Consider the following 25376-nt stretch of genomic DNA (forward strand, 5'->3'; position numbering starts at 1 on the left):
GGAGGCTAATGGAGCGATAATTTAATGCGCCAGTCCTTTTACCAGACTTCCCGAGAACTGGTACCACAGAAGCGGTTTTCTAGCAGTCTGCAAAGCAAGATTTTTAAGGCATGTTTTTAATTGCCGAAATGAGATCAGGTCCACATGCTTTTTAATGGAGCAAAATTGTGCCAACATGCTTTTGGATGGAGCAAAAGTTATGGGGTAGAAAGTATAATTGTTTTCAATTTTGAGGCATTTGTGACCGGATCAGAAGTTAAGGAGCAAAATGTGTATTTTTTTTGCGATTTGGAGGCTTTTTTTGCCCTATCTTTTATCCCTTGAGGAAGCAACGGAAATTTTCGTCAAATATATATATTTTTACCGTGCACATCTATACAATAAAATAAAATATGTGGCAAAATTTAAGGAAAAACTAATGGGCGTTTATCTGGCAATCGTCCGAAATTATTGACGCGTGGACGCACGGACGCATGGGCGGACGTACGGACGCCACTGAAAACATAGGCCCTTCTTTGATAAATTTGGGGAACCAATAATAATAATAATAATAATAATAATAATAATAATAATAATAATAGTAATAATAATAATAACAATTCTACAAAAACGTAAACGACTAAAAAACAAAAAGAGAACGACAAAATCCGACAAACAAAAATCTACTGGAGAAAGATACGGCAAGAACGACGGAATCACAAAAAAAACAAATGCGAATTGCCGAACGACATAAATGAACAGTTACAACAAATTGAACAGTGAATGAAATAAGCAAGTAAAACCCTAATCTAAACAAAAGGAGAAATGGTAAACTGCTGAACACCAGCACATGGGGGATGCATGCATACTGGTCCAAAAAATACACACATTAAACGGAAGTATAGCCATTGCGAGAAGATTTAGATAAGAAAAAAGCGTGCAAGATTGGAGGCCAAAAGTAAGAGTGACACTTACAGAGAAGGACAAAAAACAGGAAGGGTCCCAACAACTATAGACTTAGGTCCTTACCACCTATGTGGCAAATACTCTCAACACAACTGGGGGAACAAATCTGTCACTTACTGAAGAATCGTTGACTTCTTTCTAAAGTACAGAAAGCATACCAAAAAGGAAAAATACATATATATAGAGCAAACAGACTGAATGAGGTAAAAGGAAGGAGAAAGAATTTAGCCATTGAATGGATCGATTACAGAAAAAGCATACGTCAAGATCTCTAAGAATATATGAAAGAATGCTAAAACTATCATAAATACCAATATATATATATATATATATATATATATATATATATATATATATATATATATATATATATATCGCCATTTGAGTGGGATATTTGGCTACAGTAAACATGGCTTTCCACGTGACAGGGATATCTCAAGAGGAGAACCTAAATTGCACTATATGTGATTCCAGGTTGCTTTGGTTCACACGATTGCATTTATATTAACACTCTATCGACCCCACAACAGTAGGCTTAAGAGCATACATCAGAAAATTGATCACATTCTATTTGCTCATTATTTGACTCACATTTATGTCTGTTGCGACGTGATTGTTGAATAGGTAACCAATTCAAACGAGACAGATAGCGAGGGGAGGGTATGTTATGATTTCTCCATTGTTTATGACCTTACTCAGATTGTTCGCGAACCCACCAGTGTGACCGATAGTAACGGTCAGTATGCAAGTCTCAGAGATTTTTCTCACAGCTTGCTCTGAACTATGTTCATCTTTCGCTCTGTCTCCACTGGGATCTCCCGATCACTCAGTTGTATCAGTTAAAATACAATGTAATAAGTGTTCAGACGTACCTTTCCATCGTACCACACGTCGATACTCTATGGCTGACTGGAGTAGCTACCGTATATTTATATCAGATTATCTTCCGCGTTATATGTTAAATGTAACTGTGCCCCTATGGTATAAGACCTGATGGAATGGTTAATTGTCTGTATAGACCGTTTCACACACTCGCAAAAACCTTTCAGCCAGCCGCGCTACTCTCTGAAATGTGCCGCTGCCATTGCGATAAGAAATCACTTTTATTCATTGCTTTCACGGTGACAGATGTACTGAGACTAAAGCCGCTGCCAGCAACTACTGTAAAATAAATATGGAGAAGACGAGAAGTCCAAAGTAGTTGAGCTGCTGCTTAATTTCTACCAATTTCTTGACCAATTTCATACGTACACATCTTTTTAAAGCGGTGCCTTAAGGAGAATTGCTTCGCAACTCCTTAGAAAATCTCATATGTGTGCCCTGTATTCAGGAATTCAGGCGATAGATTATCTCTCTCTCTCCTAGATCTAAAGCAGATGTGCTACAGGTTATATCTTACGGAGGCTTCAAATTAAGGGCAATTGCTTTTGACTCATCAAAGGCCTTCATGGGTATAGCATAAGTGTCTACTTCAAAAGATCTCCAGCTATGATATAGCTGAAAATGTCTTTTCAATTCTTAAATTATTTGTGTTCGATACGTCCATAAGAGTAGTGGTTGATGGGCAGAAACAAAAGCTCATAGTATGAATGCTGGAGTCCCTCAGTTGTCCTTCCTGGGTCCAATTTTCTTCCTGATCTACATAAAAGATCGTCTAAATTACATCTTAGACCATTTGTAGACATTTTTGCTGATAAACTACAATCTATGGCAGCACATCAAAGGATGTAAATGACAAAGTTCTCTCTGATTCTCTCTCGTCTGCTCTTGAGCATGTTGCACAATGGGGGAAGGGGTGGCTAGTTACTTTTAATGCATCTAAAACCAAGTTCCTATCTTTACATCATCACCGTTCTGAACCCAATCTGACATTAATTCAAATGAATGGCTCCCGTCTTTGGGAGCCTTCACGCATTGACAAGTTTCTGGGTTTGACTTCTACTCTTGTCCGAGATGGAATGCGTATATAAAATCCATTGCCAAGGTTGCTAGAAAACCTATCGATGCAGTAAATATCTGCTTGCTGAAGAAAATATCTACCTATATAAAAGCCGGGTACGTCGAAGGATTTTCTAATGTTGCCACATCTGCGCAATAACTATGAGAAATAAATTATGCTGCATCGACAAAGTTCATATTGGAATTTGTAAACTTGTGGGGGATGCCCTTTTCTCAACCTCTTTCTCACAGAAGAAAAGTGTCGATCCTGTCCCTGCTTCATCGTTATTTCATGTCAAGTTTTCCCTTAAGCTTTAATCTATGGTTCACTTCGCAAAACCTTCACAAAAAACAATCGTCTAGCTGAAAACACTGTCAATAATTTCCCCCACTTTTTCACTGTGTCAAACCTTAAACGTAGATTCCATGAAAATGTTTGTTTCTTAGAACTGCGCACCTTTCATTTTGCGTGCTTTCCAGTTGCCTATTTTATGGTCCTAGTCAAGCCAAACATAAACAAGTGCTCGATTAGTCGTTCCTCTCAAGTACTCAAATTTACCAAATTTACATTTTTATGGTTGCTATCATATTGCCATTTTTTAATATTTTACACTGTTTTAGTCTTAACCACACCTGAAAACAGTGATGCCAAATAGTTGAGAAGGATAAAGGAGGATGGGAAGACCGAGGAGGCAGCGCTAACCTGACCTCCACTGGACAAGGGCGAAGAAAACTGGAACAGTAGGTAGGTTCTTTGGCACTCAACTTACAATAGAAACCAATAGCCGCTGTTATCGAGAAATCAATGGTAAGAGGCTGTTGCGTTAACGCTATTTTATTTGCAAATGTTACTAAGAGAGGTTGAGAGTACTGGAAATATGGAGCACTTGTTGTCACTCAGCTTCCAACGAACACCACAGGTAGTTTAAAAAAAAAAAGAGGTATTAGATGACCTGTGTGAAAACTCTTTGTTAGCCAATAATAATAATAATAATAATAATAATAATAATAATAATATAAGTACTAAAAATAATAATAATAATGTAAAAACCGATATTTCTCACGTGATTTACGATCCAATACATTAAATAACATATATTCGTATAAAACTTTGATCTTTAAATTTCACATATTTCTCTGGAATGTACTCCTATAATTTCGTGTTCATTCTTTCGCGCTTACTCGAGTAGCAATCGTGGCACGCCTTTAAAATTAATTCGATAAATTTGCAGCATATCTGAAAGCTTTTAATCATTTTGAAGCCATTCCTTACATCGATCTTTCAAAAATAAAAGAAAACAACATCGTTTGCTTCTTTATAATATTTTTTTAAAAAATTAATTGACATGCGGACGTGCATGATTTGTAATTATTAATTAAGCTTATAAGAATTATTGAGGTAGAGTAAGCACAACATGCGTACATTCAGGATATCTTCCGTGAGTTCTACTTTGCAAAATAACGTAAGATATTTCGAATGATAATTGTTATTTTAAAAAGGGTTATCAGCCATTTAACAATAATTAAAATAGTTGCACAGTTTAATATATGTAACTAACTTAAAGCAGCATTCAGTGTTGAACATACTGATATAATTAAATAAAAATATTAAATCTTGAAGCAGGTGAGACATTAATATAATTTCCGATGTAAAGGCGGCACCTATATATATGTATATATATATATATATATATATATATATATATATATATAATGAATTCCACAGCCTAATAACTTCGCAGCCCACAAGAGCCATGCCAGTCAACGAACCGGAAGTCTAAGACTCGAGTTTAACCTTCTTTTGGGCTCATCAGTTAGACGCATCCGAACTCAGGATTCGAAACCCGAGCCTCTTGCATGCAAGGCAAGCACTCTACCAAATGAGAAAACACCCCGCACACAAGAATTTCTATTAACAAATACACGCGCACCCCCATATATATATATATATATATATATATATATATATATATATATATATATATATATATATATATATACATATATATATATATATATATATATATATATATATATATATATGCGTGTGTGTGTGTGTGTGTTTGTGTGTGTGTGTTCACGAGTGTGTGTCACAGAGAGAAAGACAGAGAAAGACAGAGAGAGAGAGAGAGAGAGAGAGAGCGAGGCTCATACGAAAATATATGAAAGGGTCTATTTTCTTATATAACATCGTATAAATATCGTAAATTGTTCGATTAACAAGCTCACTGAATTGTACTTCGGATTTGTTTGCATTTCCACAAGTTGGTGTGAACTCAATGACTATCATAGTTTTTCTTAATTTTTATTTTTGTTTGTTTTATGTCCGAAAAGATCTACACATGTAATCTGTTTGCGCACTTTTCATTACATATAACGAAAAATATTACCACTGATCTATTTTGCTACATTTCAGCGACGAATAAATATTTTTCAAAATATCAGTATTTCAAAATAATAAAAGGAAAGAGATGTTTGTGGAAGATGATAACCAGGCCTACATAAAAAGCTGTGTTACTCATTAAATATGAAAATTAAATACCCCTACCAGACAAATACATCTTACAACACTTCTTAAGATTCATTAGCACCCATCTTAAATTTGACAAGGAAAACTACAATAGATATTTTCGATTTCGAACTGAAACATTAAAAATACAATAAGATTTGAAAATGCTTGTGTTTCCCCCGAGATATTTAAGAGGTGATTTTTGTTAAACTCCGGAATTCTATATAAAGTTTGAGCGCACTTTAAAATGTATGTTTATTAAAGAACATCTTGATAATATAAATAAACGTAAATAAAATTTAAAATTGCAGCTAAAACATGATCATGTTTTTAAAATTGCATTTTGTCCCCAAACAAGGAACATTGCCACGTTGATGTATTATCAGGGACATAAGCTACATTGGTATATGTGGGGAGTTGGGCAGCTAGATATAGTTTACGTTACACTTTAACGTCTGCATGTAGCAGAGTTAGGGAAGCAGGAACCCGGAAGGGAATTCAAAATCTAACGGTTTTGGGGAAGAAACTACTAGTGTAGAAGGCTCTCTTCCATTTAGGGATTTCAACTGTGAAATGGTGGGATTGTGATGCTCGTCGGATTTGGCAGGGGGTATTTACCTCCAGGGGTCACAAGTGGTTGCAGTTCGTCTGAGCATTCACCGTTAAAGTACTTGTAGAACAGGCAGAGGGATGCTACATTTCGTCAATCGGACAGAGGCTCAGATGACAGTTCAGGACCTATCAGCTTAGCGACTCTTTTTTTAACCTTGTCTATGAGTGAAAGACTAGAAGCAGATGCAAAAGCCCAAATATGACAACAAAACATACATGGGTGAATTGTTGCGTTATAGTGGTACAGGATACGTTCGGGCGTAAGTAGCTTTCTAGCACGCTAAACAGAACCTACCTTTTTTGCAGCGGTCCTGGCAATGCTCTCAATCTAATTGTACAACTCATGTTTCCTGCGAACGTTAGGCCGAGGTGTTAAAAATATGTAGTTTAAGATAAAGGGTCTTTTGCCATTGCTATTGGTAGCAGAGAAGTGTTCTTGTACTTATTGAATAAAAGTTTAGTCTTGGCAGCATTGAATGTGACCATTCATTTCTGTCCGCATTCCACTACAGATTGGAGGTCATCTTCTAGAGTTTCTGCGATTTCCTAAGATATGTGTTCATTTGTTTCCCTGTCTTGTCTATTATAGAGCATGGTGTCGTAAGCATATATACCCATCTCACAGACAATTTTGTCAGGAAGGACATTTATGAAAATTAGGAATAATAGAAGTCCAAGGATAGACCGTTGAGGTTCTCCCTCATTTATATCATATTGTTCAGATGTACGACCATCAAGGATAACCTGGATTTTCTCTTATATAAGAAAGAATTTAATTATGTTAAGTATTCTTCCAGTGATACTATATAATCTGATTTTCCTGAGAGGATCTTTATGGCATACCTGTCAAAAGCCTTAGATATATCTAGAGCTACCGCTCTAACCTCCGCTGCTTTATCAAGTAAATAGTATATATGCTCATAGATTACAGTAATGATGTCTGCTGTGGTCTGTGCTTACCTAAATCCATATTATTGGTCGGTCAGAAATTTAGCATCTGTAAGGGAATGGACTAGAATTTGGTTAATTGGGGACTCAAATATTTTGGCGAAAAGGGGGAGGAGGCTAATGGGGCGATAATTTACTGGGCCAATTCTTTCGCCAGAATTCTTGAAAACTGGTACCACAGAAGCAGTTTTCCAACAGGCAGAAACACGATTCATTAAGGTATTTGTTGTATAGTTTGGAGAGAACTGGATCTACTTGGGCGGAACACTTTGTAATAGCACAGCCGGGATGAGATCAGGTCCACATGCTTTTGAAGTTTCAAGATTGCTTATGGTAGCATGCACCTGAGAAGGGGTGATTTTCAGATCGTCTAGTGTTGCGTATGCCCGCAAAATAAAGTCCAGGAGAGGGTGGTAAGCATAGAACGCTTACATACTAGCCGGTCGGTTTGCATCCAACTCCATACTGGACCATGCTTACCACCCACTCCTAGTAAATAAAGGGCAATCAACAATTCCCCCACTATCCGACAATCATGAGGTTGTTTGCTCTGCAACTGAGAAGGCTTACATGCTTGCCAGTCGGTTTGCCTCCAACTCAATACTGAACCCATTTGCAGAGCAAACAACCTCATGATTATTGGATAATGGGGAAATTGTTGATTGCCCGTTATTTACTAAACTGTTGTAGATTTTCCAGAAATCCTGGGTTCCTAATTTCTGTGCTTCGATGTGTTTTTTGGTGGTTTCAGTAAATTCTCTCTTAGCTATCGTCATTTCTTTCTTACAATTACTTCTGGCTTCTATATACTTTTGTCTGTTTGAACTGGACTTATGTCGGGTAAATCTGCGGCACGCATGCTGCCTTTGCACGATGGCACCTTCACAAGTAGAAGTAACCCATTGGGGAGAGTGGGGCTTGCTATAAAATTGATTGAAAAATATCCCCTTAAATAAAAATGCACAATTATGGAAATAATTATTATTATTGACAGACTGCAATAAAAAGCTGAAACTTAAGTTCAAAAGTTCAGTATTCCAATTTAAGACGTTGGAAGCGAAGTCGCTTTACCTAAATATGAAAGGGAACAAAATCACTAAACTTAAAACAATCTTCCAAACAATATAGAAATAATTTTATTTAAACATTTTTCGTTTTAACTCACATTTTGCTACTATGAAACAATTAAAAGTATTACACTTTTATTTTTTTAGATATCTATATATATTTTTTGTTTTATCACAAAAAACGATAATTTCTATTATTTACAATTCAACAGATTGTGATATTTAATAATATATTTTACCGTCACGAGATTTTTCACAGAATTTTGTCATTAATAATATATGCAAGTTTTTAATAAGCCATTTTGTGTTCTCAAGGAAACTGTTTTTTAAACGTTTGAATAAAAACGTTTCTAAGAATGAATAAATGGGATTTCCTCATAAAGCATGTATGAATATTTCTATTAACACTCATCAGATACCTCATCTGCAATGCGTGTTATATGAATTCACCGAGGCAATTCTTATTTTTCTATGACGTTCGGTTGGGTATTTTATTAGTGAAATAATGAAAGAAGTTTCGGTTTTGTGAATTAATTAACGTTAGCTCCTTTGTTTTATGATACATTACTAAAGAGAAAACTATGTGATTAAATTTGTGAAAATTATAAATCGTTTCCATACGAATAATTGTTTAATTTTTAATTTTTATATTTAAATGTAAATTATAAACTATTACAGTTGTTTTAAAAGTAATAGAAATATATATTTTTTTAAAAACAGTAATGAATTTTCCGAACTCAATATTTTTTAATTTTTAAACTTTAAAAATCTATCAAAATTTTTCTATTGATTCTATTTTTACGATATTTTCAGCGTCAATGTGAAATTTTATGTTCTTTCGAATAAACCGAATATAATATTTTAGACAAACGTTTTTTTTTAAAATTCATGCCACCCCCCATTTTCAAGTTTCTCTTAAAAAGTAAATAATTAATTTATGTTGAATAGTTTTATATATCACAAATTGAAGAGAAAAGGTCAATAAATAATATATTCAAATTTAAAACAAACAAAAAAAAACGTTTTTTAGAAATTTGCTTGTAAATTCCGAAGTTTAAAACCGTTTTTTTTTAAAAACACATTGTTTTTTTGTTTTTGTTTTTTTTAATGACACCTTGGTCCTTGCTCCTTTAATTGAAAAAAAATAGGGCTTGAATTACATTTTTCGAGAAGTTATAAGCTTGGAAAGACAGGGGGTCGAATAATTCACGCCTCTCATTTTGAAATGTCTATTAAAAAGTAAATAATTAATGTATGTTGAATAGTTTTGTTTATCACAAATTGAAGAGAAAAGGTCAATGAATAATATATTCAAATTTAAAACAAAAAAAAAACACCCCGTTTTTTAGAAATTTACCTATAAGGTACGAAGTTTAAAACCTTTTTTCTTTAAAAACAAATTGTTTTTTAGGTTTTTTTAAATAAAACCTTGGTCCTTGCTCCTTTAATTGAAAAAAAAATTAGGGCTTGAATTACATTTTTCGAGGAGTTATAAGCTAGGAAAGATGGAGTGGAATTATTCACTATGTTCACGAAATTTCTGATAGTGCTACCGCTTCAATCCCTAAAAAATAGTGCGTACACAGATGCCCATTATAATTTGAAGACAGATTAGATTATATAAATTTGAATCCAGTGTTACATTACTTTTAATAACAGCTTAATATTGTTTACTATGAATGTATTACACTAATACAATTAATGTATAGCCCACTAGACTAAAGATATATATATATATATATATATATATATATATATATATATATATATATATATATATATAGGCACCGCCAAAAATGGCCGCAAAATCAAGTTGTTGTTGTTTTTTAAAACGAAATTACATTTATTAAAATCCATTATTTCTGAGTAACTTTTTTTTCCAGACAGATAACACCCTGAATTTTATCATATAGAAAACAGAATAATGTAAAACTTTTTATACTATTTTTAATTCAATTTTAAATGTTAAATCTTCCCAAAAAGTTAACAATTGACATTTTTGTCTTGCACAAAAAACGTACTTAAATATTTAAAAAAAAAAGGGTTTTTGAAATAATTAATTAATTTATTTATTGTCTAACTAAGATTTAGGATGATTTTCTAAGAGAATATGCAAAAATATTATAATATAAGTACATGAATTTCAAATAATTCCACTTATTCATATAGGTAACCAGATATTTCGCGTTGACGTAGAGTTCAGATCGACTCTGTTTACGTTTTCGTTTGATAAAAAGCAAACTATGGAAGACCAAACAGGCCAAAAAAAACTTATTTTTCAGTGACGAAAATTTCAATGTATTATTAAGCTGAGGCTGGCCAGTACCAGATGGCTGGCCATTTGTATGCGTTTGGTTTTTAATGTGTATGTGTGTGGGGGCCAGGCTCCCCAAAATGGGAGGGGCAATTTAAAGCAGAATAAAAAAAAAATATTTCAGCGCGTTTGGTCCACCGTAGTCGAAAGGCGGCAAACGTTTTCAAACGGGATCGAAAAAAATGATGCTATTTTTAACACAAAGGGCACAATATTTATCGATTTTTTTTGTATCGATTATTCAAAGCATGCCCTGTTTAATAATGGTCATGCATTATTCGGCTCGCTAAAAAGAAATTGTTAATTTATTTATCAAAAATTTTAAAATAGCTTTTTTCGTATAAATATAAAAAAAAACATTTTTTTTTTGTTTTGCTTAACTTAAATTAATTATTTTACTTAACATATTCACCGAATTTAACACTTCAAAACTCAAAAGCGGGATAATTAAACACAATCGAAGTTCTGATATTCAGACGTCAAAATAAGGTATGCAAACAATTTTTTTTTTAAATCTATAATTCTATCCCTTACACCAACACAATATGTTGATTTCAGTTTCAGATGATTATTTTAAGCATATTTGTTCCCACTTCAAAACAAGGGGGGGTTTGTAAGCAAAAAAAAATATATATATATATCGTTTATGAAAAATAAGTACACTGTTATAAAGTTCATTCTTCTCCTAATAATCGCTGAAAATTTCGTATTGATCGGATAATTACCTGATTTTTGGTAGATTTTTAAAAAGACGGTCCGTCAAAAAGTACTGACCTGCCCCCCCCAGTTTTGGCGGTGCCTATATATATATATGTTGGTGTGTGTGTGCTAACTGTATATACGCAATGTTGTCTGGAAGTCCTTACTTTAATTTTTTGACCCTCGCGCTTATTAGTGTTTGCTCCGACTGCATCGCATATGACGTGTTTACATATTACTTAATCATACATGTATTATCAGGTAGTATATATATATATATATATATATATATATATATATATATAATTATATAATGATATTATATTTATGTGACGTCATCTGCTTCGAACGCGTATATAAAGCGTTAGAACAAACAATATATATATATATATATATATATATATATATGTAGGAGCAAACAGTTAATAAAACATGTTAAAAGCACTTTGAAATGAGATAAAAAACATATTTAATCTGAAAAAGAAACGCTAGATAAGTGGATAGTTCTTAACCCCCGGATTTTCCTTCTCATCAGAGGGTAGGAATTAGAAAAATTGCGGGATCGGATGTTACATGCAAAAGTATTTGATGAAACAACAAGTAAGTCAAAAATCTTACTTGAAAACAATAAAGTGAAGCAGAGGGAATATGGTGAAGAAAAAGGCGATTACACATGAATGGATAGTCTGGTGGATGATAAATAATCCAGTGACGGTAACATCCAAATATATTACTTCAAGAAAGTTAATTGAATTTACATTTGCACGAGAAAAAATCCAAGGAAATCCCGTAAGATGGTCCATAATAATCCAAAGGCAGAAATCCATGGAAAAATTAAAAAAATGTTTACAAGGAAAAAAGGAAAACATTCCAATAATATTTATAAATGAAAAATAAGATATGCTTTTCACTCTACTGCCGAGCCATATATATATAAATATATAAATATATATATATATATATATAAGGCTTATTAGTATACTATGTATATGTATATATTTATATATACATATACATATGAAAATGGAAGAACAACCATAAGTGCTTTTTGAAAATCTTCAAGTTTTCATCACAAATTTTTAGTGACTTCTTTAGGAAATGTTAGCTGAGTGAGGATAGAAAATATACGTCACGGTTTTCCCCTTTAGAAAATTATATATATATATATATATATATATATATATATATATATATATCTACATATATATATACATATATATATACATATATATAGAGAGAGAGAGAAAGAGAGAGATTTTACACTTTTTCAATAACTTTCTCTCATTGTACATAACAATAAAATAAATAAATAATTAATTTACTAAGTGAAATATTTGTAATTTAATTATATATATAATTAAATTACAAATATTTCATTTAGTTAATTAATTATTTATTTATTTTCTAATTATATATACATTTATATATATATATATATAATTACAAATATTTCATTTAGTTAATTAATTATTTATTTATTATTATCTACAATGAGGGAAAGTTATTGGTTTAAAATCCAAATAATATTCTTTCATCACCAATTTGCTTATGGTAAGGAATAGATAGTTAAAAAAACGTTTCCTTGTTTGTTGGTGTCAGAATTTGTAATTAGCGCTGATTCAATGAGTATTCGTTATGGTTTGTCATGAGCAAATTTAATAGTTTTTTTGCTTTTCTAATACCGACGGAGTTGTTTTAGTTAGAAACATTGGCAAAAACTGAGTTCAGCTGATTGCCATTTTAATATCTGTTCTGGGGTCTGCAAACCTTATTTTCTCAAATCTCGTTGGGTGTCTTCTACATAAATTTGACGGCAGGTATTGCAGGGATTGGTATATATTCCAGCCTTATATGTGGGGTTCTTCAATGAGTTTTTGTGAGATTGAATATATATTTGATTATATGGTTTGTTTTGTTCGTGTTCCTTATTTGTTCATTATGTAACTGTTCATATCGTCATTGTATCATGCTTACTACTATACACATACACACATCTGTGTATAAAAGAGAGCGTGTGTGTGTATACTCTATAGTTTATGGTACTCTTTGCATTGATCATACTCATGAAATGTTCATTGTGTGTGTCCAATGTTGCTGAATTTTTAATGCGAGTAAATAAATGTTAAAGACTTTCGATACCTTTATTTCCATCAATAGTGCTGAGTTACTAATTAAATAGATAAACCCCCTGCTCTAGAGTAAGACCAACTACGTCGCAACGGGAGAAAACTCACATATATCTTCGTCTACAATATTGCGTAGTCAATATTGCAATATAGAGGACCTATTATTGATTTTATAAGAGTTTTTGTTGAATAGCGAGAGTAAAATTTAAAATGGTCCACTTGTGGTCTAGAGAAGAACAATCATTTCGAATGCGTTTCCCGTCTTATCAATGCATTTACTGTTGAGATTATATGTCGGGCTTTTAAACTTGTTCTTTGCCGTTTTGGTCCGCATGGAACACGAACTCATTCACACACATATTCAAACTTTCTTCTACATATAATATAAATGTATATTTATGACCTGAAACGCGAGAATCAGACCTCTATCAAACCTGAAAACACATTCAATTTGCTATATAAATTAGCACACATAAGAGCGACAGCATTTCACTAGTAGTGTAATGTAACTTGTTAAAGCTTTGTTTTCAAGCGTTTAACTGTATATTACCGAAATGTTTACAAACGTGCATCACTAAAATATTTGGGATATCGAGGTTTTAAACGTTTATATGTATAATATATAATGTTTACTTTAATATAAACCGCTAGCATTTTAAGTTTATTTTATTTCTTTCAATAACTATTCGCTTAAGACCTAAAACGTTTTAGGCTTCCAAAACCTGTACTAGAACAATCGCACGACATTGTGACGCAGTGGTTAGAGTACTAAGCAAAAGGTAGAAAGTTAATTTCCCAGAAAAATACAATTGCTAATTACATAGTACCCTTATCCAGTCATGGCTGATCGAACGATGTTATTTATGTAAAGTAAATGAAGCGTTTAGTTCAAATTTACTATTCTTTCAAAGCATTATTTATTTTTCAATGTGAAACAAATTTTTGTTTGCTTTCAAATCTCATATAAAGTAAAGTGAATATAATTGCTCTGATCTAGAAATATTCACACATATAATAACCATATATATAACTCCATTGATTTACAATAGCAAACTCATTTACTATATAAGTGGTTACAAGCAATATGCTACATTAATTATTTTCATTTAACACCCCTTTTCTTTAATAACACGAAAAAACCTAGTTGCACTTTTTTATTTTATGAAGGAAAACCAGATACTCCTGCGAGGTAAACTACTGAACTGAGTACATCCAAAACGAGTTTTATAGTAGTATAAATGTCAGTAAAACTTTTCGCAAGCAGGAGACAACATACAAGATTAGTTACTCCAGAAGTATGACATTTGACTTTCCTTGCATATTTAATCAATTCGTCATTTAATGAGACGGAAGGAATTTTAAACAATCAGTGTAGCTTTAATGAACACCATTGTTAGTTAATATATAATGCATAACTTACTAGTACATTTTACTATGTTTCCTTTGATGTATGATCAGCTAATAAAACAATAATAAATCTATTACTTAAATTGGTTTTACTAGGAATATTTCTTCTTGCGGGGTCACCATGCACTTTTAAATACTAATTAAAATTGAATGTGGCTAAAAACATCGCCCAATTACTTAACGTTCAGAGGGGTTTTAGTTTATATGCATTTGCTATTATGCATAGTCGATTATCGATTATCACTAATAGAACCTAAAAGGAGAGAAATTTTCCAGTATTAATACATGACAGCTTCTTAGAGTAAGCAGACATATGTAGCAGAAGAGAGATTGATTAGTTGATTTGTAATTCATTGGATTTTCTTGCTTATTTTCTTTATTGATGCTTTTTAAATCCGATAATATTACTTTTTCTCATTTCATTTCCTTTGCTTCATTTTTTTCTACCTGCGAATTTTCTATTTGCAATGAAATATTCCTCCTCTCTAAACCATACGCGTCGTATACAGACACTAGTTAGTTGTCTATTTCTTAACTCACCTCCCGGTGTTCACTTTGGTCTGTATCAATTTAAAGCCATGCTTCGTACTTCGCGGATACTTTACAACCGAGCCACTTTGTCTATGATGCAGTTAGTGGCAAAACACATGAATAAATTTTAAAAAAGAGAGTTTCTCGCTAAATATGCAGAGTTTATTCAGTTTGGCGTAATTTGATCAATTTCAGGTGATAACAACTTCATTAAAACGATAAAGTAAATCATTCACGTGCGATATATCTAAGTCGGAGACTGATTATAAAAATGAGATTATAAGCATAAAAATGTCATTAACTTTACGATATATGTATATTTTATATTCTACTTAATTTTTATAACTATTTAAAGTATTGATAAATTTGTATTCATTTATTCATATATATATATATATACATATATATGTATATAAATACATATACATGTATATAAATACATATGCATGTTACATGTATACATACATTTATGCATACATACACACACATTTATATATATATATATATATACATGTATATGAAAGTTGCATATTCTGAAAAGAAGTTTGACATCCCTTCCTCAAGTGTTATTGCGTTCCCGGGCACATAGATGTATCTTAAATCCAGATTTAGTCCTACATGGAAGGTCATGTAAAAGTGATCGCATAATAACATCATGAATCCAGGAATGCCAGGTCAGACAACTTTTAGATTTGCAGATAAGACACCGCATAGGATAATTAGCGTTTCCAGGTGTGCTGTAGAAGGCTCTTCATAACACCGTCGTTTTTGTATTTGATCGTGTGATTTCATCTGATTAACAAAACCAGGTTTTGACAGACAGTATCTGCTACATATAATGCACTTCAGTTCCTCCTGCAATATCTTTGACATTATATAATGGTCCTGCTTCCTTAAACCGGGTTTAAGACAGCATACACAACTCAATTCTCTTCCAAAATCTTACAACGTTCTATAATTGTTTTTCTCCACAGTGATCGATCTTTGGCTTGGGCTTCCCAGTTATATGCATTTACCTCCAGTATTTTCACTTTGTTTTTCAGAAATCCTTATAACTTATACCTTATACGATATCCATATATATACATTTATATACATGCATATATGATGATTGCAACGTCTTGTAAGACGAGTGCCACTCCCTCAGACATTTAAAATCCATGAGCCCAAATGTCTGAGGGAGTATCTATACGAATATGATGTTACAGAGTCTTAGCTTTGTACGACAGCTAAGTCTTTCTCTCAGTTCAAAATGTTGAGATCCAGCAATAAGCAAGAACAAGATAGCCAGCAACAAATTAAACTGCAGACCAGCTTAATGCGGGTACAGGTCTTCCGCTTTATGTTTTTTTAAATCAGAGATTTGCTTCTAGAAAGGTTGCCTTCACCACGGCTTACAGGAACCCTCTCTACCCCAATACACACACACAAATATACACGGTGCTAGTTGACCGTTGACCCAGAAAGGTTCATGTCATATGCTACTGGTACCATGTAACCCAGTACTACCTGCCTCATGGTCGGGTCACCGGCGACTAAACTGGTCCCCTCACCAGACTTGTTTGGTGAGGAGGCCGGCCAGTCTCCCTGAAGGATTAAAAACAAGACCTTCCAAAGGGCGAATGAACATGCATATATATACACATATATACATACATATATATATATTAGCATATATATATAAATGCATCTATACATACATATATTACATCTACATATATATTTACATACATATATACACATATGTATACATATATATGAGTATGATTATGCATCCTTCCAGATGATCGCCGTTACATTGAGTTCTCCAAACTTTCTCGTCCATGCAAACTCAGATGACTTTGTAGGTCAGACCGCAGATTTTACATATCTTGAAGCAGATGGTTCCTCAAACCAACCATAGATTGCAAATTTTACAGCATATTAAACCGATCCTTTGGTTATTATTAATAGGTGCAGATTGACGTTAACATGAGTTTTATGGGACTTAATGCGGTTTACGTAGCCAGCTTTTGACAAACTAATTCGTTTGCAAGTGTCGCATTTCCAGCTGTGTGTGTCATGGTTAAGGCCCTCAGTTAAACCTTTTCTGAAGCTCTCGCTTCAGATTGCTTTGGGCCTGATTTCTTTTATCTAGAACATCACAGCTTTCAGGTACAAGCTTTCGCTACTTCGGCCTTTGTAGAGTAAGTTCATTCACACATGTCAATACCGATTTGTAGGAGTTTCTAACTGGTATTTGTACCGTCTCTGAACCTTTTCCTAGGCTTGTGTTGAGAGCGCTTACCATTTTCCAGCTCCCCATAAAATATTTGTTTGGCAGGCTAAAATCTCTCATTCGAACCATGTGGCATACCAAACGCACGTGAGATCTGATTACAAGGGTCTATACACTAGACCAAAATGCTCTCACAAGAATCTCAGTATCGGGTAATTATGCTTGCCACTTTATGTTTAAGATACGTTCCAAGCATGTTTTGTAAATCGTTCAAGCAATTTAATGTGCCTTTTGTTCAATGTCAATATCTCCGATGAATACAACGTGTGGTTAGTCTTGTAAACGCAAACCCTCCTCCTCTCTGTGATGCCACGACCAAGCAACACTCTATTTCCCAATCTTCGAAAATGCCTTCTGAATTCCTAAGCGAATTGCAGTGTCGAGAGAGCCATCCCTCGACAGAGAGCTATAAGGGTAGACGAACAAATATATGCATATATATATATATATATATATATATATATATATATATATATATATATATATATATGATTGCAACGTCTTGTCGGGCCAGAACCACTCCCTCAGACACTTAAAGTCCATGAACCCAAAAATGGCTTCCATCGCCACAGGATAGCCTGAGGGAGTATCTATACCCAGATGACGTTACCGAGTCATAGCTTTGTACGACAGCTAAGTCTCTCTCTCGGTTCAAAATGTTCAGATCCATCGAAAAGCAAGAGCAAGTTAACCAGCAACAATTAAACTGAAGACCAGCTCAATGCGGGTACTGACCTCCTTTTTTAAACAGAGATTTGCTTCTCCTAGAAAGTTTGCCTTCACCACGGCTTACGAGAGCCCTCTCCACCCCAGCGCCCGTACACATACACACAAACACACACAGTCCTAGTTGGCCGTTGACCCCCAAAAAGAGTTCATTCGCCCTTTTAAAGTTCTTGTTTTTAATCTTTCAGGATAACAAGCCGCCATACTCACCAAACAAATCTGGTGGAGGAACCAGTTTAGTTGCCGGTGAGCCGACCAGTGAACAGTTAGTACTGGGTTACATGGTACCAGTAGCATATGACCTGACCTGATATATATATATATATATATATATATATATATATATATATATATATATATATTTCACTAAAAAATGCTATATATTAAAATATTTAAGTTAAATTAATTGACTCAACAATTAAGTTTAAAAATAAAAAAGCAGCACTAAATACACAACATGAAATTAAAGGAAATGGAAATTGGGATAAAAATAAAACAAAAATGAAATTAAAAAGACTTAAGGAGCATATAATGGTGATAATAATATAAAGAATAACAGATATAGACGCAAAATAAAGTTTGATTAGCGAACATAATCAAAATTATATCCCTTAATTATTTTACAAAATAATTGATAATAACTTCCACTTAGATTTTTTTATTACATATTCATCCTAACCAAGGCACGTTGTCGCTTTGATGTAGGAGGCTAATATCAGAGGCATAAGCTACAGGGGTACTATGTGGGGAGCTGGGCAGCTAGATGTAGTTCACGTTACACTTGAACTTCTGTATGTCAGTAGAGTTGGGAAAGCAGGTACACGGAAGGTAATTCCAAAGTCTAACGGTTCTGGTGGAGAAACTACTGCAGTAAAAGGATCTCTTACATCTAGGGACCTATAAGGATTGAATCAGGTAAACTGTATTTGGAGAGAAAATATAACGGCAGAATACCTAACGAATCCTTAATTTCTGAAAATGTGTACAAAAATAAAGTTAAGGTGGATAATTTTAAAATGATATACCTAGCACGGGTGTGTGTGTGTGTGTTTTTAAGGACAGGCACAGAAACAATGTTGCATAATTTAAAATTAGATACGAGAATGAATTAAATAGGTATTTGGATAATGATAGAACTGAATATAGAACAAAATGAGTATGAAAAATAAAAAGAGGAACACAGCTGCAATAAGTCATTGGGTAAAGGAATTACTAAATACAAGGTTTTAAATTAATTATATTTATTTCCTATTATTGCATATCAATAAACGATAATAAGTATATTTCAACACCTACCCACTCCTTGACTCCGTGGGGATTTATCTATACTATTTATTATACCATTTTATCTTCTATATTACTCAATTAAAATCTTCGTACAAATAACCCTGTATTATTCCTTCCAAACTTTAATCATCATAATATTACGGCTAATTATATACATCTCTTCTAAGTGTTGTTATGAGTTCAGATACACATGTAAAAACATCCCCATAACTACAACACATCTATATATATTGTTAAAAATAGAAAGATCTTTTAACTTACTCTATATTTCTCCGGAGAGTTTTAACACACATTCTCTCCGAATACATTTAGAACACTATCATAGACATGAGATACACCTTATTAGATTATATATTACGAACTACGCCACTCCTTTATAATAGAGATCAATATTACTCTCTAGTTTCGGAGAGATATGTTGATCTCTATTATCAATTATTTATTTCGCTCCTCGTATCCCTATGATGTAACCTAGCATCTTTTCTCCTCTTCTGCTGAGAAATATGTGACTTCGAAAAAACAAGGTGTAAAGAGTTTATTTTTACTTGATACCCCTAACTGATGTATAGCGTTCAAAAGTGCATGAATAAATATATATCTTTATATATATATATATATATATATATATATATATATATATATATATATATATATTACAATATAGTTTTTATACCTTCATTTTCTCCCTTTAATGATTTCTATGTGAACTCATAAATTTGTTGAGATTTAGATTATTCCAATAAGTTTTCCTATAATAAGTTGAATTTATTCGCTTCTTACACTCACCCATTTATATATATATATATATATATATATATATATATATATATATATATATATATAAACATTACTATCATATATATATATATATATATATATATATATATATATATATATATATATATACATTCTAGAGTAAAAAATGGGCCAAACAAACTTTATTATTGCACTAACAGCTATATTGAACAAAGAACAAATAAACGAGGAAACTTAAACAAGACTAATAACACAGAACAAGACATTTACTTTAATAAATGCTTAAGATGCACCCCCTTTTGATTTCTTTAAAAAGAGCAACCCTTTTAGGCACAGTCTCAACACTGTGAAGAGGAGATGCTATTCCATTCGCTTTGCACAGCTTCTCACAAAGTTTTTTTCATCCAATGCACAAGATATCATGGACCAAATATTCTCGATTGGGTTTAAATCGAGGCTTTGACCTGGCCAAAAGTTCACATTAATTGAATTTTCAGAAAAGCATTTTTCTGACATTTACAGTGTGGGCAGGGGCATTATCATGTAGAAAAATAATGTACTGAGATATTCTCAGCTTCTGGATACTTGGCAACAGTCCTGTTTCTTATATTCGAATGTATCCCTTTATATTGATTGATATCTTACATATAATAAGTTCCCCAACTGCTTCTGCAGTAAAGGTTACCCACCATTATCCCTCCATTCCTATGTGCAACTGTCCTTAGATTTTCCAGCCCGTTTGGATTTCTTTGCTATGGTCAACATAAATTTTATTTCAAACCTTCAAAATAAGTAATGTAAGCATGTGGTCGTCTTTCTAAGTGAATGCTCTAGCGCAAGCAGATCCAGATTTCCCTTTTACTAAGCATTCGACTTCGAACCTTTGACCAATTAACTCCACTACAGAACGAGATGTTTTCATTTTTCCTTTCCTTAAAATATAAAAAAAACTGCGTGTAATAATTTTTGACTGGGTTAATCCTGCAAATATTTTTTTTATATCCTCGCCAAAATGCAGTTTTACTATTCTAAGGATTGATTTTTTTCTACATATTATTATATGCTACAATAATAATGATCTGCAAAATATAAATTTTCAGTTAAAATTAACAAAAATTCATGGAAGAATATTGAAAAACCAATTTTTCCTTCTTTGCCTATTTGCCCATTTTCTTTGCTCATGAGTGTATGTATAGATATGAACACTAGTATCATCTGTGAATGTATCGAGCTTTCTCATTTGGTTGGAATTAATATATACATATCAATATTTATATTTATTTTGGAGCTTGCTTTTGCCTTGATTAGTAAACTTTTTCTCTAAATTTTCTCTCTCTATATATATATATATAGTTGTTGTCGTTTTTGTTGTTGTTGTTGTAGACTCCGTCGATCTTAAGAGATCATAAAATTCTGCGCTCTGTTTCAGTCGGGCGATTGCAGCTTATAGTGTGGCTGTGCAGACCGATGCGGGAGCCACAGGGCCTTCCACAGTTACTGCAGATGTAGTTTTACTTTCTCTATAGGCCGGGGTCGAAGATAGATCTGCCCTCTCTTTTTACAAGCCCGCCTCTCCCGTAAAACGTGGGATTCTCCTCCTATAGGATGTCTCAGCCACACACCGGATCGTGGTCCGCCAGCCCTCAGGGTCTGAGACAGCAATCTCAAGCTTCGAAGGGCTGAAACTGCCGGCCCTCAGGTCACGCTTGCAGACATATTTATAGCCGAGAGCCGGTCGGCGGGTAAGTCCTGTGCCAGAAGCAAGCTCCCCAACCAAAAGGTATTTAGGGATTACACCCGGTTTACATGTCCCAGCAAGCGCAAACGTCTGTCATCAGCGCCTTGGCTAGGACATTGATGCTGGCGACACGGTTCTGCCAGGTCAGGCCAAGCAGTTTGCGGATGCAGCGAAGGTTGAAAGCATTTAGCCTAGCTTCCTGGTAGGAGTAGAGGGTCCATGCTTCACTACTCTATAGGAGAGTTCTCAGCACAACTGCCTGGTAGACTCCCGTCTTGGTGTTTAAAGTCAGCATATCGTTTTCCAACACTCGCTTGGTGAGGTGGGGCATTGCTCTTCTGCTTTGCCGATCACACCAACTAGACACGCTGCTTTATAAACTAACGTGAACATATTGTTTGGATATAGTTTGACAATTTTTAATACTTAGATATATTATAGCAGATGGTTGTATGGCTTCTTCACGATTTGGTCTATTAGGTCGTTAGGACATTTTTGATCATTGGATTAAAACAACTAAAACTGATCCATCTTTCCTGCGTTTATGTCGCACTGCTAAATAATGAGTTGTGCAGTACTTTTTTATTAGCAAGATTTATCCATAGAAACATATTTGAATACCTATCTAATAGATGTCTGCTCATTTTTTTTTATTAAACTACGCAACTTATAAGAAATTTGTAAAAATGAAACTGGGAATAATTTATGCATAGTCCTTTACGTGATGGGAATAGTTATTCTGGTCACGTATTTAATATTAGTTTTTCCTTCCTTTTTTGTTCAAAGTCGTTTTAATTTGTGTGTGATTTTAATAATATTTTCTTCGCCCTATAAAATGTATATTGGTTTAGATATATTGCGATAAAATCTTAGAAATCGTGCAACTTGGAAAATTGTTTAGTTGAATACTGTTCTGTTTACATGAGTCTTCCTGTTGCTAAATTCGGGGAAAACAGATAACAATGGGATAATTCGAAAGGCAAGCAATCTAAGAAAATAACTATTACAGTAATAAATCTTCTTGAATTTAGGAACCTCTGGATATACGGACTCTGATTTTGCTGATTGTACCAGGGGGTCGATGTCATAGAATTTGAAGGGAATTAACTATCGCTGATCATTCGCACATTTGTAAAAAAAATGTTTCTGTAAAAAAATGTGAAATTAAAATTAAATACGTAGATGCACACATATACGCATCAAAATAATCGTGTGTTTTTAACTTTATATCATAGCCTATTTATTTTTGCATTTTTTTATACAAACTTCACAATATTCCGGAGAGTTTAACTTGGTTAGTAAATGTCCTGAAAACGGCATCACGCTCCTCGAGTGCTACACATGCTCAATCGATATGCACATGGACGATAGACTATCAACGTGTCAATATGGCGTCGACTATATCTGGATGACACAGGGCTTGTCTTGACGTTATTGGTCACAGGGTATTATTATTATTATCAATGTTATTATTATTATTATTATTATTATTATTATTATTATTATTATTATTATTATTATTGATAACAGGAACTTGAGGCTGCATGGAATAAGCGAACAAGGCATTTTTATATAAAATTAAAATTATTTATTTTTTACGATTAAAACTTGAATTTAACTTTGAAATTCACTCAAGACCGCTATCGATGATCGGCGCAAACTACTGTATGATTCGCCAGCATGCGCCTGTCTGTCGCCAACAAAAGCCAAACTTTAACTGTTTTAATCTATAGAATTATAATTCTATTCTACTCTCTTTCTTCATTGAACGAGTGAAAAACGGATCAAGAGTGAGCAGGAGAAAGGAGACATTCATACATAACATGTTCGGTGATTTTGTTGAGTTTTGATAAACAAATGTAAATCTGATTACATAAACAAAGTTATCATCTGTTAAACTGTACAGTTAGCAAGCCCAGCATTTTGAAATATCTGCGCATATCCCCAGAGGTGCATGACAAGTAGTGCACAAGTAATCCAAGGAAATGGCAGGAACACATATCCAAGGAAATGGCAGAAACCCTAGAGGATGACCTCCGATGTGTAGCGGAATAGGGACAAAAATGGATGGTCACATTCAATGCCGCTAAGATTACGCTTGTTTCCTTCAATAACTACAAGAAACCTTCTCTACCACCAATAGCAATGGTAAAGGACACATTGCCTGAAAGTACTTCTTTTAAACTCCTCGGGATAACGTTTACAGGGAATATGAACTGGGATAGATACATTGAGAGCATTGCCAAGGCTGCTGCAAGGAAGGTTGGCTTCCTCTACCGTACTAGAAACTACTTACGCCTGACAGTATCCTATACCTGTATAAGGCAACCATTCGCCCATGTATGGAGTACTGTTGTCACATCTGGGCTGGTGCATCTGCTGCTTGTCTCTCGCTCCTGGACAGAGTTCAAAAGAGAGTCGCCAACCTGATAGGTCATGAACTGTCATCTAGGCTTCAGCCTCTGTCCCATCGACGAGATGTTGCATCCCTACAAATACTTTAATGGTGAATTCTCTGACGAACTGCAAACGCTTGTACCTCCCCGACGTAACTACCCCCGACAAACACGACAAGCTACTAAGTCTCATCCCTTTACAGTAGAGATCCCTAGGTACAAGAAAGATTTTTACTCCAATAGTTTCTTCCCCAGAACTGCGGGTCTTTGGAACTCCCTTCCGGGATTCTGCTTTCCCAACTGCACTGATGTGCAGAAGTTCAAGTGTAATGTTAGCAAACATCTTTCTACTCATCTCCCTTGATAATGACCCCGCTAATCAAGTCTCTGATTGTAGCCCCCTGCTTCAAAGCGGCACTGTGCCTTGTTTGGGGTGAAAATTGAATAAAAAAAAGAAAAGGGTTAAATATAAATTAGTCTAGAAACTCCTTTGAATTGGAGCTTCATTGTGCCACACAATCTCATTATAATAATTAAAAAATATATTGCTCACACATATTTTCGAAATATGTTTTATTAGGGTTTTTTATACAAACCAATGCTTACATAAACAAGTACTTACGGTTGGTGAATTCCATATGGAGACATGACATGAAAATGATACGATGTACGTAGCGTTACCAGTGTCGGCATACCAAGTAAGTAATGCACGTCTTACCAATGAAATTATTTTCACCAATCCTTTGCTGGGTCACACTATATGTCTACCCAATCAAGATACCATAACCGAACACATTGTGCACCTTGAGGACATATTACTTATTTGTACGTTTTTGTTATTTCGTCATTCATCCTTGAGCAGTTGCCAACTCCATTCAGAAATTTGCTGAGTTGATACAAATTTTAACAAATCACGGTTCCCATGGTGAACCTCATCGGATCAGCGCAATATCATGTTTCCCTGTTCTTTGTCAGCTTTTCAGCCGAGCTCGACAAATTTTTTTATCTGTTTCTGAGAAGGAGATGAATGAGAAACGTTGTTTCTCGGCCGCCTTTGATTATTCATTCGGCTACATGGTTTCAAGCCTCACACAGGTAT

The sequence above is a fragment of the Euprymna scolopes genome, chromosome 8, assembly GCF_053919585.1.
Source record: "Euprymna scolopes isolate OS-2025 chromosome 8, ASM5391958v1, whole genome shotgun sequence".
NCBI classification, from domain to species: domain Eukaryota; kingdom Metazoa; phylum Mollusca; class Cephalopoda; order Sepiida; family Sepiolidae; genus Euprymna; species Euprymna scolopes.